The sequence below is a fragment of the Rhinolophus sinicus genome, linkage group LG01 (genome assembly GCF_036562045.2).
Source record: "Rhinolophus sinicus isolate RSC01 linkage group LG01, ASM3656204v1, whole genome shotgun sequence".
NCBI lineage: Eukaryota > Metazoa > Chordata > Mammalia > Chiroptera > Rhinolophidae > Rhinolophus > Rhinolophus sinicus.
In genome coordinates, this window is record NC_133751.1 from 30249172 (window position 1) to 30266630 (window position 17459).

General features: G+C 42.0%; 1 long non-coding RNA gene and 1 pseudogene across 1 annotated transcript in view; one reads left to right on the forward strand and one right to left on the reverse strand.

The window, feature by feature from the left end:
* LOC109447516 (uncharacterized) overlaps positions 1–17459 on the forward strand; it is a 65965-nt gene that overhangs the window by 10660 nt on the left and 37846 nt on the right. The gene's annotated exons all lie outside the window — the stretch shown is intronic.
* On the reverse strand, positions 13762–15411 carry LOC109447515 (large ribosomal subunit protein uL4; annotated as a pseudogene).

The window sequence follows — 17459 nt, forward strand, 5'->3', positions numbered from 1 at the left end:
TGAAAATCTGTTATTTGGTGTAGCGGCCTTCATTAATTATCCAGATCTTCTAGATAACTTGCTGCAGCTTCTGTATCACTTGCTGCTTCACTTTGCATTTTTATGTTATAGAGATGGCTTCTTTCCTTAAACCTCAGGAACCACCCTCTGCTAGCTTCAGACCTGTCTTCTGCAGCTTTCTTACTTCTCTCAGCCTCATAGAATTGAAGAAAAGTTAGGGCCTTGCTGTGGGTTAGGCTTCGGCTTAAGGGAATGTTCTGGCTGGTTTAACCTTCTGTCTAGATCACTAAAACTTTCTCCCTATCAGCAAAAAGGCTGTTTTGCTTTTTTATTATTTGTATGTTCACTGGAGTAGCACTTTTAATTTCGGTCAAGAACTTTTCCTTTGCACTCACAGCGTGGCTATTTGTTTGATGAAAAAGGCCTAGCTTTTAGCCTGTCTTGGCTTTTAACATGTCTTCCTCACTAAGCTTAATCATTTCTAGCTTTTGATTTAAGGTAAGAAACGTGAGACTCTTCCTTTCTCTTGAACACTTAGAGGACACTGTAGGGTTATTAATTGGCCTAATTTCAATATTGTTGTATCTCAGGGAATAGGGAGGCCCAAGGAGAGGGAGAGAGATAGGGGAACGGTCAGTCTGTGGAGCAGTCAGAACACACACAAGTCTTATATGGGCGTGGTTCAAGGCAGCACCACAAAACAATGAGAAAAGTAACATCAAAGATCACTGATCATAGATCACCACAGCAAATATAATAATGAAAAGTTTGAAATATCACAAGAATAACCAAAATGAGACAGAGACAGGAGCAGAGCAAATACTGTTGGAAAAATGATTGCTCAACACAAAGTCACTACAGCCTTCAATTTGAAAGAAATGCAGTATCTGTAAAGAGCAATATTGTGAAGCACAATAAAATGAGGTATAACTAATTAAGATTGAAAAAGCAGAAATTAATGGTTGGAAAAGGAAAAATAAATGAACTAGTAAATGAATCTTTGGAAAAAGTAAACTAAATAGTTCTTTGGGGGGAAAAAATAGACAAATTACCAGCTAATCTAATCAAGAAAAGAAAAAAGAGAAACTATACAAAACAGGAAATGACAAGGAAGATATAAGTATTGAAACAAAAGGAAAATTGAAACATTTAGGAGATGACGTTGCATAACTTAATGCAAATACGTTTAGAAACCTAGTTGAAATAATTTCCTCGGAAAATAAAAGTTTTTGAAATTGTCCCTAGTAGGGATAAAAGTTTAAACAAATCAATTTTCATGGAAGAAATAGAGAAAAACCTAAATTCCCATGTAACTAAAACTAGTTGAATAAATGATGGTATGTACAAACGATGGAATACCATGCAGCAAAGATCTCTACGAACTGATACGGAGTGTTTTCAAGGAATGGTAGATGAAAAAGAGCAAGGTATAAAAGAGTATATTATAAACGTTTTTGTATGGAAAAGGGGAAATTAAGGCTAGATATACATTTGCTTACTGTTTAAAAAAACAAAAACATATAAGGAGGATAAATCAGAAACTAATGACAATGTTGAAAATGAATGAGTGCCACTTCTCTGAGCTTACCTCTTTATATAGTTTGATTTTTGAACCATGAAAATGTTTTGCATATTAAACCAACAAAAATGTAAAAAGCAAACCCTAATATTGAACACAAATAGCCACAAATTAACCTAATTAATGAAACTATTATATTGCTATCATAACTACACAGAAAAAATAACTAATTCAACTAACTTTGGAACATAGTACTCCCTTACTAGAATGCATTTTAAATACAAAATGAATTGCAAAGAAATACTGATATTTTCTTAGTAGGTTTTTTAATGATATCAGTGAAGAAGTTCTGAAATTATTTTGCAAGTATTATAGGTTAGAGAAAATTATTGGAAACCAGGAGGTTTTTCTCTCCCTGTGGGAGAACGGCGATACCAGTTGGAATAGGAGAAGTTTAGGAAGGAACCATGATTTTAAGAATTTGGTTTGATTTGAATTGGAGATAGTGGTATCAACTCATAGTTCTTTAAAATTTTTATTTTCTAGCTCTGTCTCCTGCAAAAGCCTAGAAACAATAACATTCCAGTAACATTGGGCATACCTAGTATGCAGATGCTAATTTCTAAATACTATTCTCCCCTGAAAGGAACCCAGGTTCTTTGGAGAAATGGCTGATTCCAAGTCTGGGATATGGGAAGCACACTGTCAGTTGGAAACACTTGTGCACAAAAGTGTGGAAGTGCTCAAAGTTAATGGGGACATGTGAAAGGATATAGGAGCTAGCTTCGTTGTTCCCGCTAGCCAAATCTGTGATAAGTTGAACATCAAAGAGAATAATGATGGTAATGGATTACATTATCTTGAGTCAGGAAAGAACCCATGAGTCCATAGCGACACTCAAAATAAAGGTGGTGATAGAGGTGAGGTTTCTTCTTTCAAAGCCTGCCAGTTATTAAATATAGAAAACAATTACAGAATTAGAAAAATCACCATTTTCCAACCACCATTGTAATAATTTAGGCAAGGGTCATCAATGGATGCTAAAATTATATGAAAGATTGTTTGAGGATTATTGGGCAATAGGATATTCACACATTATCACCCAACAAATTATTTATGAATTACAATATAGTACACACACACACACACACACACACACACACACACAATGTGTTGAGAGTAAACCTTCAGTAGTCCAGAAACAGGAGATCTTCAACAGTAACCTTCATCGGGAGGAGAGACTTCCATCTGCCTTTGGGTATGATGTTTTGAACGCACCTATCTCTAGAGACATAAGAGTATTGTTCCTGAGGGAAATTGCGGCTACCAGAGTAGAGAGGGTTGGGTTGAGAAGCTAATCCATGTGCTTTATTTTGTGATATGGTGTGTCTTGCCACAGAGTGGTATTTAGCAAAGCCAAGACCCTGCCGAATTGTGTCTTCCACAGGACAAGGGATTATTTTCCATATTTGAATTTAGATTGTGCTCTGTTTTGTTCTTATCACTGGGGATGTGTGTATGTTGTTCTTTGTGAAGTAGCACACAGAGACTCAGGAGCAGAACCCTGAAGGTGCAGGAGAGATACACACACCTGATCTTTCTCTAGGACTTTGAAGAAATGACCTGGACGTGGTCCGTTTTGGACAGAGTGGATTGTGGATACATACAGCCATTAAGATTCCATCCCTGGAATGTGCTGATATTGGCTGCTCTTATGTTATAATCGTCCTAAAGGTTGGGAGCGGGTAGAGCTCAGGGTAACCATAGCCCTCGGGTTAGGGTCAGGATTCTTTCGAAGGGAAACATAATTCCACTGGCAATAATCCATCGGAATAGTAGTTATAAATTACTGAGTTGCAAAACCTGAGGAAGGAGAAGGGGCTGGAACTAGAAAGAAGAACTTTTTCCTGGTTTGGGTCCTCATTGAGAATTAGGCGTGAACCTTGAGGCATCAAGATAGTTGGGAGCTGAGCAGGGAGGCAGTCAAGGCAGGGTCCCCCTGGAGGGTGGCATCTCTCAGATGCCACTTCTAAGAGCAGTTGGAAGTGACTACCTATGTATGTGAACCATCCCTACCTGCCCTTGGCAGCTATGCTGGGGGGATTAAGGGAAGGACCTGTCCCAGGTCTTAGTAAAGGGTAAAGCACTGCCTCTCCCCTGAGGGCAAAGTTGAGATAGCAGGCATGTCCCAAGTTAGCCCAGATACAAAAGCATTTTCTGAAGGCTATAATCAGGCATAAATTCTATAGAAGTTGATAAATTAATGGAGTATGTACCCATTACTCATTCGTTGTACCTCCCCATTGTAATAGGTCCACAATCTCCTGTCAGTACTGAAATCCCAACAATTTTTAAAATAAAATTCTTTCATAAGTTTACAACTACAACTATGATCTTATTTGGTGGCAAAACTTGACTAGAATTTATGTGAGATTATTTATATTATTTATCTCACTTAATTTCTGAATATTTATATGATTTGCTGCAGAAAATAATTGATGTTTGTTAATAGGGCACTGCCTCCGAGTTCTCTAGACGTGCTGCATGGCCTGGGCCCCATAGTTCTGAAAAGGAAAAATCTGAAAACCTTGAATTCCAAAAGCTGCCTGGTGACAGAGGATAAGGATTTCAATGGAGATAAGAGAATTGTACCTGCATTAACTTTCATCCAAGCTGGAGGAGATCTGCCTCAGGGCTCTTAGGGAAGCAGAGCCTGTTTCCTGTGATTCTTGGAAATAAATGTAACCCCCACCCCATGCACACGCCGTTGCTCTAAGCTAGAACCTGCAGACTGTGGTGCTCCACGTGGCCACACGTCTTGCCTGGTCCACACAGGTTTAAAATACTTGAATGTGTTGCCAACAGTTACAACTCAGGAGGTTACACACAAAAGTCTAAATTTCTAGGGTCTCTTGGGAAATTGGAAAGCTAGCAATATTGAGTCTGCATTCTGGCAGCTTAGACTTTTGCCGAAACTGAGCAGCAGCTGCTTTCTGCCAGTTTCCACCACTCCCAAGTATGCTATCAACTATGATATGAGGCTCGAATTAGTGGCAACCTAGAAATCCATCTTTCTTCAAGTCAGTAGTTATTATTATTACTATTTTGGAGAGGGATGGAAAGGGATGGAAAGCTCACTTCATTTACTTGTATTATCCCTCTAGCTACTGTAGGCCTTTTCGTTTTTAATCCCTGCTGTATCCCCCGCCAAAGCTTTTCCCTCAGAGTCCCTGGAAACCCCATATGGGTTACCATCCTAGCTGTAGCTCTGACCCAGCAATGACCTTAAGTTGACCTTGGCCCTGGACAGAGCCCTAGACATGTTTCCATAAGAGGCTTGCTCCTCCCTTGACTCACTCCTCGTCTGTTCCTTTCCCCAGGCCTGGGAAATCTCCAAGACTTGGCTCTCTTCATTTAAGCCCTTCCTAGTGAGTGCATTTCTTTCTAACTGCCCTGTAGCTTTTCAGCCTGTGTCAGCTGGTAATACTTTCATTCTTTCGCACTGTGCCCTGGCCCTGGCAGGCAGGGTATGACCTGGTTACAATGAATGATCCTCTTTTGTGTTTCTGGCTTTGATGAGGTGCCTTTGTTCTGATCCTCCAGCTCCTAAATGATTTCCTGTTTTTCTTTGTGTTTCCAACCCCAGCCTGCTCACCTGTAGTTTTTTTTTGCCCTGGAGCTGGCACTTTTGTTAATTCTACCACTTATCTCAGCCAGAAAGACCTAAGGCCTTCTTCTGACACTTGATGAAAAAGAGAACTAAGTGAGGAGCCAGGAGATGTGGCCTCTCTACTCCCAGCTACACCCTCGGTAGAAAGTCCACAAATGCATCACTTTCCTTTCTGGCTCTTGGATTTCTCAGTTGTAAAACGAGGCAATTATACTGTAAATGTATTCAATATACTTTTTATCCTGCTTAATAGGCACCCCCCTCTAGTGGATAAAACATGTTTGATTTATTCGTGTGAGGCCCCCCTTTTTTCCTGTTGGTCTTGGTTGGGGGGACCTTGATAGAAGAAAACATTCATTTCCTTATTTGGTGCCTGAGGAATCTCTCACTGTAATAGTATTAAGTATGTACAGGCATACCTCATTTTATTGTACTTCACGTTGTTGCACTTCACAGATGTTGGATTTTTTTTTAACAAATTGAAGGCAAAACCCTCCACCAGCAAAAAGATTATGACTCGCTTGATTGCCATGGTCTGCGACCAAACCCGCGCTCTCTCTGAGTGTGCCTGTACTCCAGCGCCGGCCCTCTTGGGTGCTGACTTAGAACCTGAGTAAGACCAAATCCTTCAACTTGGGATGTGGCAGGAAGGCAGGCAGGCGCCAGACCTGGAGATCAAATCCTGGGCAGGTAAGTGCTTTGAAGAGTGACAGATGGAGATGGAGGGCATTGCGTTTCCTCGTCACTTTCTATCCTGAACAGTCTGCTCCTGTTCTAGAGGTCAGAGAGTGGCTTCCTGCTGGCAGGACTCCTTTCTCATGGGCACTAGGGACAGAAAGGACCTAGCCTCAGACCTCTGTTTGAATCAGGGTGGAACCACTTACTGCTGTGTGACCTTGAGCCATTTACCTCACCTCTCCTACTCTGAAAAATGGGGCTATTACAGTGCCTTTTGCATTGGGGTGTCAGGACTAAATGAGATAATGCGTGTAAAGTATTTAGCACAGAGCCTGGCACATTGCCTATTCAAAAGGTGTTACATGGCTTTATTATTGTTACCAAATTTTATTTCCCAAGAGCCTCCTGGTCTCTCAGTGAAAAATTATAGTTCATTTCGGGAGTATGCAAAAAACTTTTTTTCTCAAAAATTAGCATATAAAGGAGGTTCTCCATTTAACTCCTGCCCTTTGCCCCCTAGTTCCCACTGACAGCCTGAGTAGGTACTTCCAGCCGTTATCTAATAAAGAAAACATTAAAAGCCACTACTAGAGCCCCATTAAACCTAGAAGAATCAATTCTAACTGAGAAGGTCACTGACTTTTTTTACCTTCTCATGTAGCCCCTAATATACGCGATAGATATTCTTAAGAATTTTCTTTCAATAAAAGAACATTTCCGTGATAGGCCATTTTCATTCTTTAAAAAAATTTTTTTTTCTGGTACAACACATGAGTATGTTTTATGGACTCCAGTGAGGATTTTTCTGGATTCGTATTTTTTTCAATTACACATATAATACTTTAATTCATTCTGGTAAAATTCAAACAATACAAATAAAATGAAAGCGTGAAAAGCCCTTCTTATCACCACCATTCCTTCCCCTGCATCTCTGCTCCACCTTGCCTCCACCCACATTAAAATTCCACTGCCCTTCTAGGAGAAAACTATACTGTCGCCTGCTACGTGGCTTTCCAAGTCCTCTTCTGCCCTCCTGCCCCCAAGCTATTTGAGAGCTACAACCGGATTTCTACATGTATGTAAATGAGTGTGGGCTAGATTTTAAAGACTTCCTTCTCATCAATAGAATAGGGTAAAAGTGATGTCATGTTACTTCCAAAATTGGGGTACAAAAAACTGGATTCTCTCTTGTTCTCTTTCTCTCTAAGCCCTGCTCTTGGGGGTGCAAGCAGCCACATTGTGAGTAGCCCTATGGAGATGCCATGGGAAAGAATGTGATCTCTGGTCAACAGCCACTTAGGACCTGAGACTTGAAAACAGCTACATGAGTGAGCTGGGAGCACCTCCATCCCCTCTCAAGCCCTGGGATAATTGTAGCTTTAATTGCTGCTTCCTAAGAGACTCTCAGCTATACCTGATTCCTGACCCACAGCAGGATAAATGTTTGCTGTTTTAGCTGCTAAGTTTTGGAATAATTTGTTAAGCAGCAGTAGATATGGGGGTTAGTTTTATGTGTCCATTTGACTGGGCCGTGATGTACCCATTGGTTCTATTCCACTGGAGAACCCAGGCTAGTAGAGACTTTGGTATTGAGAGTGATTCTAGAGGAACAGAGTGTGAAGGGTGAGTTTTCTGAATTAGTTCTGGGGTTTCTGGAATTGCCTTTCTAATCCGATTAGATTAAAAGACACTACTAACTGTATTTCAGTAGTGGAGAGAGCACTGAGAGTCCTGGCATGATACACACATTGTCTGCACTGGACACGCCCAGTCAACCAGTTAGAAGAAGCAAGGAGCTGGGTGACTGTATATGATCCTTTTCAACATTTTTGGAAATCTGACAAATATAATGAGGTTGGCTGGTTGCTCCTAATGTTGCTGGACAAAATAGTGAAGGAAACTTGGAGCTCAGGGATTCAGATTCCCAGCACAGGCACCACATAAGGAATCCACAAACTTCTATATGTGCCTGAAGAACCCTAATCCCCTGTAGCTGCTGGGCTGAGAGGCTGAAAATCAAATGCAGAATGTCATCCTGTGAGTGGCTGAATCATAACACAAGTTAAAGTCCCAGCCACAGCAGGGTGTCTATTGTTAAAGTGAGGGTGTTGATTGGGAAAGAAGGGGATCTTGTAAACTGTAATGGGAACATATGTGAAGACCCTGACGAAGCTGGAGACATTGAGCCCCTAAATTCTGATGAGTCGTCTTTGCCAGTGGAAGAAGCCTCCACACCGCAATGGAAGCAGTCTCCTGATCCCCAGTAAAGTGGTTCTCTACCCCTATCTGAGGGGATTAACCCTGTCTTGTCAGAAAACTGCTGGCCTCCCCTGAGGCTGTTGCCATGCGAGAATGCTGGTTGTCATCCCCTCTACCCCTCTCTGCTTCTAGACCTATAATTAGACTCCAGTCCCAGCAGGCTCCTGGAAGTGTGGTGCGAAGTGTGTGACCCACAGGGAGGTATGCTACACTCCAAAAGAACTAATTGAGTTTTCGCATTGCTACAGACAGAGATCTAGAGGACGTGGGTAGGAGTGGGTATTGAGGTGAGGGGTAATGGTGGAAGAAACAAAGTTGGATCCGGCCAAATTTATCGATACGGGCTCACTTAGCAGAGATTAATTGGGAAATAAATCTGACAACAATACAGGGGCTTCTAAAGTCAGTGACGTTTGTGGGGGTCTAGTAGTATGGGGCATGTCAAGGTATTCCTTCTAATATAAAGGTTAGGTTGTTGCCTTTGGCCCATCCTAAAACCAACAGAGTTGCAATGCCTGGTGGGTCTCTTTGGATTTCAGAGGCAACATATTCCTCATTTAGGTTTGTTCCTCTGGCCCATTTATTTGCTTACGTGAAAAGCTGCTAGTTTTGAGTGGGACCCAGAAAAGAGAAGACTCTGCAATAGGTCCAGATTCCTGTGCAAGCTGCTTTGCTGCTTGGGCCATTGATCCAGCAGATCCAATGGTATTGGAAGTGGCCGGTAGGGTGCTATTTGGAGACTTTGGCAAGGCCCCTAGAGGTGTACCACAGCGTAGGCGTTTAGGATTTGGGAGCAAAACCCTGCCATCCTCTGTAGGTGATGGCTCTCCTTTTGAGAGGAAAGCTCTTGGCCTGCCACTGGGCCTTAGTATGGTCTGAATGCTTGACTTGAGCTCCCAAGTTACCATGTGATCTGAGCAGCCCATCGTGAGCTGGGGTGTTATCTGACCCACGAAGCGGTCAAGTTCTGTGTGCACAGCAGCACTCCATCATCAAAAGGAAGTGGTAAACATGTGATCCGACCCAAGTGAGCCCTGAAGGCACAAGTTACAGGAAGAAATGGCCCAAACACCCATGCTCCCCACGTCTGCTATGCTACCTTCTTTCTTCCAGCCTGCACCTGTGACCTCCCGGGGAGTTCCCTACAGTCGGTCAGCTGGCAGAGGAAGAGTAGATTTGGGACTGGTTTACAGATGGTGCTGCACAATATGCAGGCACCACCTGAGAGTTGACAGCAGCAGTGCTGCAGCCCCTTTCTGGGACATCCCTGCAGGTTAAGGGAAACCCTCCCTGTGGGCAGAACTTCAGCATTGCACCCAGTTGTTCACTTTCGTTGGAAAAAGAAATGGCCACACCTGTGATTATATACTGATTCATGGTCTGCGGCCCATGGTTTTGCTCAATCGTCAGAGATTTAGGAAGGACATGATTGGAACATTGGTGACAAGGAAATTTGGGGAAGAGGTATGCAGATAGATTTCTCTGAGTAGGCAAAAAACATGAAGACATTTGAATCCCATGTGAATGCTCACCAAAGGGTGACCTCAGTAGAAGAGGATTTTGATAATCAAGTAAATAGGATGACCCTTTCTGGGGATACCAGTCAGCCTCTCTCCCAGCCAGCCCTGTCATCACCCAGTGGGCTCTTGAACACAGTGGCCCTGGTGGCATGGATGGAAGATGCATGGGCTCAACAACATAAACTTCTGCTCTTCGAGGCTGACTTGGCTATGGCCACCGCTGAGTACCCAACCTGCCAGCGGAGGAGACCCACACTGGACCTAAATAGGACCCTCTTCCCCAGGATGGTCAGTCAGCTCCCTGTTAGCAAGCTCATTACGTTCACTGCAGCTTCCGTCATGGAAAGGGCAGCATTTTGTTCTCACTGGAATAGATCCTTTCCCTGGGTACAGATATGCCTTCCATGCACGCAGTGCTTCTGCCAAAACTACCGTCTGTGGACTTACAGAGTGCCTTATTTACTTACCTGCGGGGTATTCTACGCAGCATTGTTTCTGACCAAGGAACTAACCTCACAGCCAAAGAAGTGTGGCAATGGGCCCATGTTTGTGGAATTCACTGGCTTTCTGTGTTCCCCACCATCCTGAAGCAGCTGGCTTGGTGGGATGGTGGGATGGCCTTTTGAAGACTCAGTTACAGCATCAACTAGGTGGCAGTGCCTTGCAGGACTGAGCCACATTTTTCCAGAAGGCTGTGTATGCTCTAAATCAGCATCCAGCATGTGTTGCTGTTTCTCCCAAAGCTAGGATTCATGAGTGTAGGGGTGGAAATGCGTGTGGCCCTACTCACTATTACCCCTAGTCACCCACTAGCAAAACTTTTACTTCTTATTCCCATAACCTTATGCTCTGCTGGCTTAGAGATCTTAGGTCAAAGGGCAAAATGCTTCTGATAGTCATTCCAGAAAAAGAGTTCCAAAATTGCTTTGAAGGGTGGACTAGGCACTGGCGTCAGTGCATGGCTTCCCAAGGGGAGTACTTCGAAGGTGACTGTAGTGATATTCAGCCATGGGGTGTATAGCACTTTTTCTAGGATGAGTTCGTGAACTTAATTGTCTGACCTCATAGTTCAGTTGCAAAAAAGTGGGGCAAGAATGGGAGGGCATATGCAAAATAATGTGTAACATTTTCCAGTGATCACGTTGGTGGCGTTGTTATTGGCTCCTACTGACTAACGATGAGTATCTCTAAGGGGAATAACTGCAGTGGATCAGAACTTGTCAAATATATTGAAATCCGTAATTTCATCCCAATACAAAAATTGGTCGTCACTGGAGGATGCTAGGGAACCAACGCTTTGTTTTGAAAACTGGTAAATAAAAGAAAACAGACATGTATCCTGCCTTTCTTATATAAACTGTAACACTAGATAAGCAAAGAGTAGATGATGTGAAGCTTCTCTTTACGGAAGTAGTCCATCAAATGACCGAAGAAGAAAGAGTAGAACTGAATATCAACGTTTTTGACAGTCCCCAATGAATTATTGAATCTAAGCATTGAACATCAGTGGCTGCTAGCATCACAAAAAGACAGGTAAACAGGTATCTGTGCCTGGACGAACACAACACCATCTATAAAGTAGTATCTCCTCCCCTCACCCTCCAAATTAATAATCAGACCTGAATGTGACTCACCCTGGAGATGCAGGAAGGTGCTTTCTGTTGCAGCCGGCAGTCCAAGTTCTGGCACTCTATATTAGAGCTTGAAAAAGCCAACTGCTTCTATGCGTATGTTCCAGACGAAAGCTATTTTAAATATTGGTGGCTGTAAAGCAGTAGCCTTACAAAAGACTGTGTCCTAACCTTTTTTGTAGTACGTCCTTCTCAGAATCTCCAACTAGAAATTAAGAGCAAACTCAACAGCAAAGATCAGAGTAAGAGTGCCTCTTGAAGAGAGAGACAGATGGAGAAGCCAGTAAGTAAGTGACAAGCGTATACATTAAAAATTACGTCTGAGTGAAGTATTTGCCTGTGGTTCCCACAGTACACCTGAAGTTGTGTAACTTCTGGGGTAATCGCATTGCCAAAAAATGTCTCAGTTCTTCAAAGCAACAGCTTATGAACGTCAACCCTTAAAATAAGGGGCCTGGGAAGGCCCTTAATCTGCACCCAGTGTGAAGTCAGCTGCAAACGTCGTATATCTCCAGGAAGGACATCCTCCCAGATCACACCTTGAGTCAAATCTTGGAAGAAGACAGACCAGGAAAATCCTCCTGGCATAATTTATGGAATATTTTTCATTGAGATGTTTGCTCTCTAAATTTATTTTTGTAAAAGGAATGAGGTCTCAACTTCATCTGTTGAACTATTCTTTACTAAGTTTTGAAATATGTATTACCAATATCATATATTAAATTTTCATATGTATTTGGGTCTATTTCTGGAATCCGTTCTGTTTCATTGATCTACTTATTTATGTGGCACTACTAAATTTAAAGATGGTACTATAAGGATGCCGTATTAGTGCATGAAATACAAGGAACTGCTGAAAACCTAAGCCTGTGGAGTGTCAGAAATCAGGAAGCTTCAAGGAACAGGAGATCTTTCGAGAATGCTGCCATTAAGGTGATTCAGCTCTAACAATTCATGGTCTGGGTGACTTTTAGTCCGAAATTTCAAATTCCTTGGAAGATCTGACTGGCTCAGCTTAGGCTGGGTGTCAGTCCCAGAATCAATGATCTCTTCTTGGGGGGACAGGTTTATTACAGACATGACTGCTGGATGCCAACTCTGTGTATCAATGGAAGTTTCCAAAGAAGCATAAAGGGTTGTGAACTGAACAGTACTCCAGAAACTGTCTACTGCACAATGCCCGCCCCCCCATCTCATACAGCTGAAGCTTTCCTATCTGTGTGGTGCATCTCTCCCACACAGAATTGCAGCCACCCCTGCCCAATAGGAGATGATACAAATGGAGTTCCCGTATTGATCAGGAGGCAATGTTATAGGATCATACAGCTGTTAGCCGAGGATTTCCTAGACCATGCTTACTCCTCCACTTCTGCCAGAATATCCTTTACGTGTTCTACAACCCATGAAGTAACTGGAAAATGTAATCATCACTAACACATCTGAAATAACAGTGATTTTCAAACTGGGGTACAAGTACACGTAGAGGTACATAAAACATTCCAAAGGATACTCCCACATGGAAAATTTTGAGGGAATCAATGTCCAGTTCCTCAGCTTCAGTATGAAGTCTTTCTTCTAATTAATCTGCCTGAGACGTGTGTGAGTTAGAGGACTCTTGCCTCTCTCTGCCTTCCCATCTCCTCTTTTATAATAGACTTACTTTACAAGTATACCATTTCCCCTTCATGGATCTCACATGGTGCATTTACCAAGGGGTAAAACCCCAGAAGGAGGAAACAACAAACTATTTTAGGCCATTGGTGTTGGAGAATCTTTCTTTAATTAAGGAGCCTTAAGGAAAGCTTTGTGTCTTTTGCTATCTAACGTGTTTTTCAATTGAGAGTGAAGCATAATATTATTGTTAGAAACAGGTTATTCTGAATTCAGATGTATCATGAAGTGGCACAGCAGGAGAAATGACAATTTTCCTTCCATGGCTTAGTCTCTTTCATCCCCTGGCTCTTGTAAAAGAAGTATTCCTTCTGTGGGAGGGTCCTTTGAAATCAAAGAGAAGACCATGGGCAGGAAATGGGGGCTCTGGCACCTTATCTCACCCAGGTAGCAAGCCCATGACAAAGCTCTGTGCCCTGTCAACCTTGGGTACTCAAGATGTGATGTGACCAAATTGAGACATACCATTTGCTTAGAAGTCAGCTCTCTCTCGTTTCTACCTCTCTCAGCTTGGTGGTTACTTTCCCGTACTTGTATCTCGCTGTATGTCTCAGTTTCATGTTTTTCAGAATTACAAGAGGAAGCTAAAAATTTTATTTTTACTTCTAAGAAAAAACATCTATTATATCTTCATAAAAAAGAAATGTATATTGAGGGTGAGTTAGTGTTTTATTTTTTGTTGACCATTTGTTTAGACGGGTAGAAGAATCAGGTACGTTAACTTGTTTTTCCTCACTGCCTCTTGGATCAGGTTTTTATTCAAACGTAGCTGTCCAAAGTGATTTGACCTTTACGGAATAAACTAATTAAAGTTTATGCTGCAGGCTTCTTTTCTTCTGTGGTGGGTTTCTATTCTGTGGGCTTCGTCTCAGCTGCTGGTTTCTTGGTACCTGTAGCCTTTTTTCCCACCAAAGGCTTCTTCTGCTTCGTAACGCCAACAGCCTTCTTTCCTTTCTTCCCTACCGCTGGCTTCTTGCCTGGAATCCCCTTCTCAACTGCTTTGGCTTCTAGCACTGCTGCTGCTTTATCCACCCAGAACTTCTGCTTCTTGGCCTGGTGAAGAATTGTGTTCTGGTGCACGGTTTTTGATGTGGGTTTAGCTTCAATGTAATTACGAGGTTTTTCAGTGGATTCTTCTTCAGAACGCTGTGATAAATCTTCTTGCGTGGTGCTTGGAGGGCTCTTTGCATCTCTGGGCTTTTCAAGGTTCTGCTAAGGTCTGTGCTGAGCATCTCGTGTGTGGGAAGGTTGTAGTTACTCGTGAGGGAGGCAGCTTTATGCCAACTGCCATACAGATCATCTAACTTGGGAAAAGCACTTTCAGTCCAGGGGCAGAAACGGCCCACATGCCCACCAGGAGCAAGTTTCAAAACGTTCAGTTTGCTTGCATAAAGCAGAGTAATTCCAGGGATGAAAGTAATTCCGAAGGCTTTGATGGTACAGTTGTCCTCATTATAGATGATGCGAGGTTCCCTGCACTGGATATGACGACGGTTTCCCATTTTGCCCTTGCCAGTTCTCACTCACTGAGAGGCGTAGACCTTTATTCTATCATTCCAGGCCTTAAGCTTCTTAAGAAGCAAAACAGCCTCCTTGATCTTCTTGTAGCCTTCAGCTTTATTTTCAAAGGAAGTTCAGGAACTTCCTCAATACGATGACCTTTAGACATGACCAGCGCTGGTAAGGCCAAGGCAGCCAGGACAAAGCAGGTGGCATATGGCGTCTGTGTTGGGTTCATTCTGCGGTGCCAACGGGGACAGGTTTTGGTTGGTGCAAACATGTGGCCTCCAGCACACATAGTTCCAAAAAGCACCCTAGGTGCCAGACCGTGAGTCCCACCACGTTGAACTCTGGGAATTCCAGCCACACTCTGCCAGGACCCCATGACTCAGCACTGGTTTGACCACCTGCTAATTCACTGACAGTACAGGGCTGTCTGTTGTTTTTGCGTAAGTCAGTGTGAACAAAGTTCACAATATCTGGTCGAATGGGAGCTTTGAAAACAGCAGGTGTCGTTGGGGGCGTCTGGCGGGGTCTCTGCTCCCGCTCCCCACATAAGAACGCAGGACATGGTGAGGCCAAAAAGGAACACCCACGGAGCCATAAGTAGGGGAGTCGTATCACTATATTCTCTCTGGCGGCATCTGCCTCTCTGCAATCCGCTCTTGTTAGTTCAGCCACCATCTTCTTGCTAGCCCCCATTTTTTGCTAGCGTAGCCACAGCAGTTATATTAGTGGCCAATGGCTCACTGGTTACAGCTGACGGCCAACTAGCCACAGCTGATGGCCATGCAATCACAGTTGATGGCCATTTACTATCTGAGCCAGCACCTTTCTATGTGAGGCTGAGAGCCTGGAAACTGCTCATTGGGGCTCTGTCCCCACAGCAGGTAAAGTGGCATTTTTGCCAAATGATTCCCTCTTTTTAGAGTACAGTAATATCCGTGGGTGAGCACACATCATGGCAGGGAGAGAAGGCCACACTCCTCAACCCGGCAGCTCCCACAGGAAAAGGCCATTTTCATTAACTTTTCACAAGAGTGTCGCTTACTCCAAATCTATCTATCTATCTATCTATCTATCTATCTATCTATCTATCTATCTATCTATCTATCATATATATATATATATATATATATATATATATATATATATATATATATATAAATGTATATATGTATACAATTTTTTTTTTAAGGAGGGTGCAGTTCACAGTGGCCTATGCGGGGATAGAACTGGCAACCTTGGTGTTATCAGCACCACTCTCTAACCAACTGGGCTAACCAGCCACCCTCCATATTTATTTTTACTTGCAACAAAGTCTACTGCTGGCTGTCATTAAACAATTCTGTGATTATTTATTTTTTTCCTAAAATATACCAATTAGAACTATATTAACTAACAGAAATATGTTTTGAATTTTATAGAAGTAATGCATTTAACAGCAATCACTGAAATACTTTCTTTAGATCTGCTTTACTAGAAATCCAACACCTTTTTTTTTGGTGTTAATTTGCACAAAATAGACTAAACTGTACTCTTAGAAACTATAATTATGATAAGTGTTACCCAAATGCAATCATAATAATGCCCCAAATTAAAAATTTTATTCAACTAAGATTAGTTCTTTTGCAGATGGTAATTTACTGTTCTAATTCTGTCAAATGCATAATTACAAACTTCACCATTTTTCAGCCATCAAATGAAATTGCATATATATATATATGTGCATATATATATATATATATATATATATATATACACACACACACGTGTTTCCCCAAAAATAAGACCAAGTTGAACCATCAGCTCTAATGTGTCTTTTGGAGCAAAAATTAATAAAAGACCCAGTATTATATTATATTGAACCCGGTCTTATATTATATAAGACCCGGTCTTATATTAAAATAAGACTGGTTCTTAATTAATTTTTGCACCAAAAGACACATTAGAGCTGATGGTCTGGCTAGGTCTTATTTTCGGGGAAACATGGTATATACATGTACATGTATATACACACAGATATACATATATATAGTAAAATATATATATTTTATACAGATAATCTACGTACATATCTAGTATCCACACATATCATGCCATATTAGTATCCATCTGTTTGTCCATCTGTTAGTGTTTGAAGGTCCTCTGAGACTATGAAATATTGAAATTTGGTGTCAATATTGTCTGTAGTCAATAGTAAAAATCATAATGTGAAATTTCCAATTTTATGGAGTTGTGTCCAATTTTAGCTTGAAAAATAAGGTATTTCTAAACAAAATAGGTGTAATTAATAGTCACTTGATAAGTGTTGGTTAAGCTTTTTAGGTGTATTTTCCAGAAATAAGAAAATAACTGATAATTGGGTGTAAAAATTCCTTTGCAAGTCAAGTGGTTTGTAATTCTTTGGTTCTGCAGCCAGAGTACGTGATGAGAACAGTACGGGCACTACACCACTGCTTCCGTTTTTTGCTTTTTCTTTTGCCATTAAATAAATTCCTCTTTGGAGGCAATACTGACTAAGAAAGAATGGTGGAGTCTAGGATGTTCAGTAAGTACACAGACGTTAGTGCTGGCAGAGAATGAGGAGTAGGGTAAGCCTATTCAAATGCAGAATTAAATACCTATTCTACAGTCTACATGATGAAAGGGGTCAGGTAAAATCAGCCTGCATATAGGCAGCTGGCCGTCAGTACCCTCGAGGTAGGGTACTGTCCTGGTGCTAGGGTTTGCTACCTTGCTGCAAAATAGGTGCTCGACAGTGGCAGCGCTGGCCTTGTGACGGCGAATCCCTTCCTGAGCTCATCCATGTGCAATGCCTGTCAGCAACTGTTGGTATTTTGTTCATTAGGTAGTTGAAGACACAGCCAACAGGTTGAGGAGGAAGGATGCGTGACATTCAGGGAACTGGTTCTCCTGTATGGTAAGAGTCCTTTTTTCCTTTGTAGAATTGTGTGATGGGTTAAATAGGATACGGATTAGTTAGTGAATCTGTTTGCTATGTAATAAAA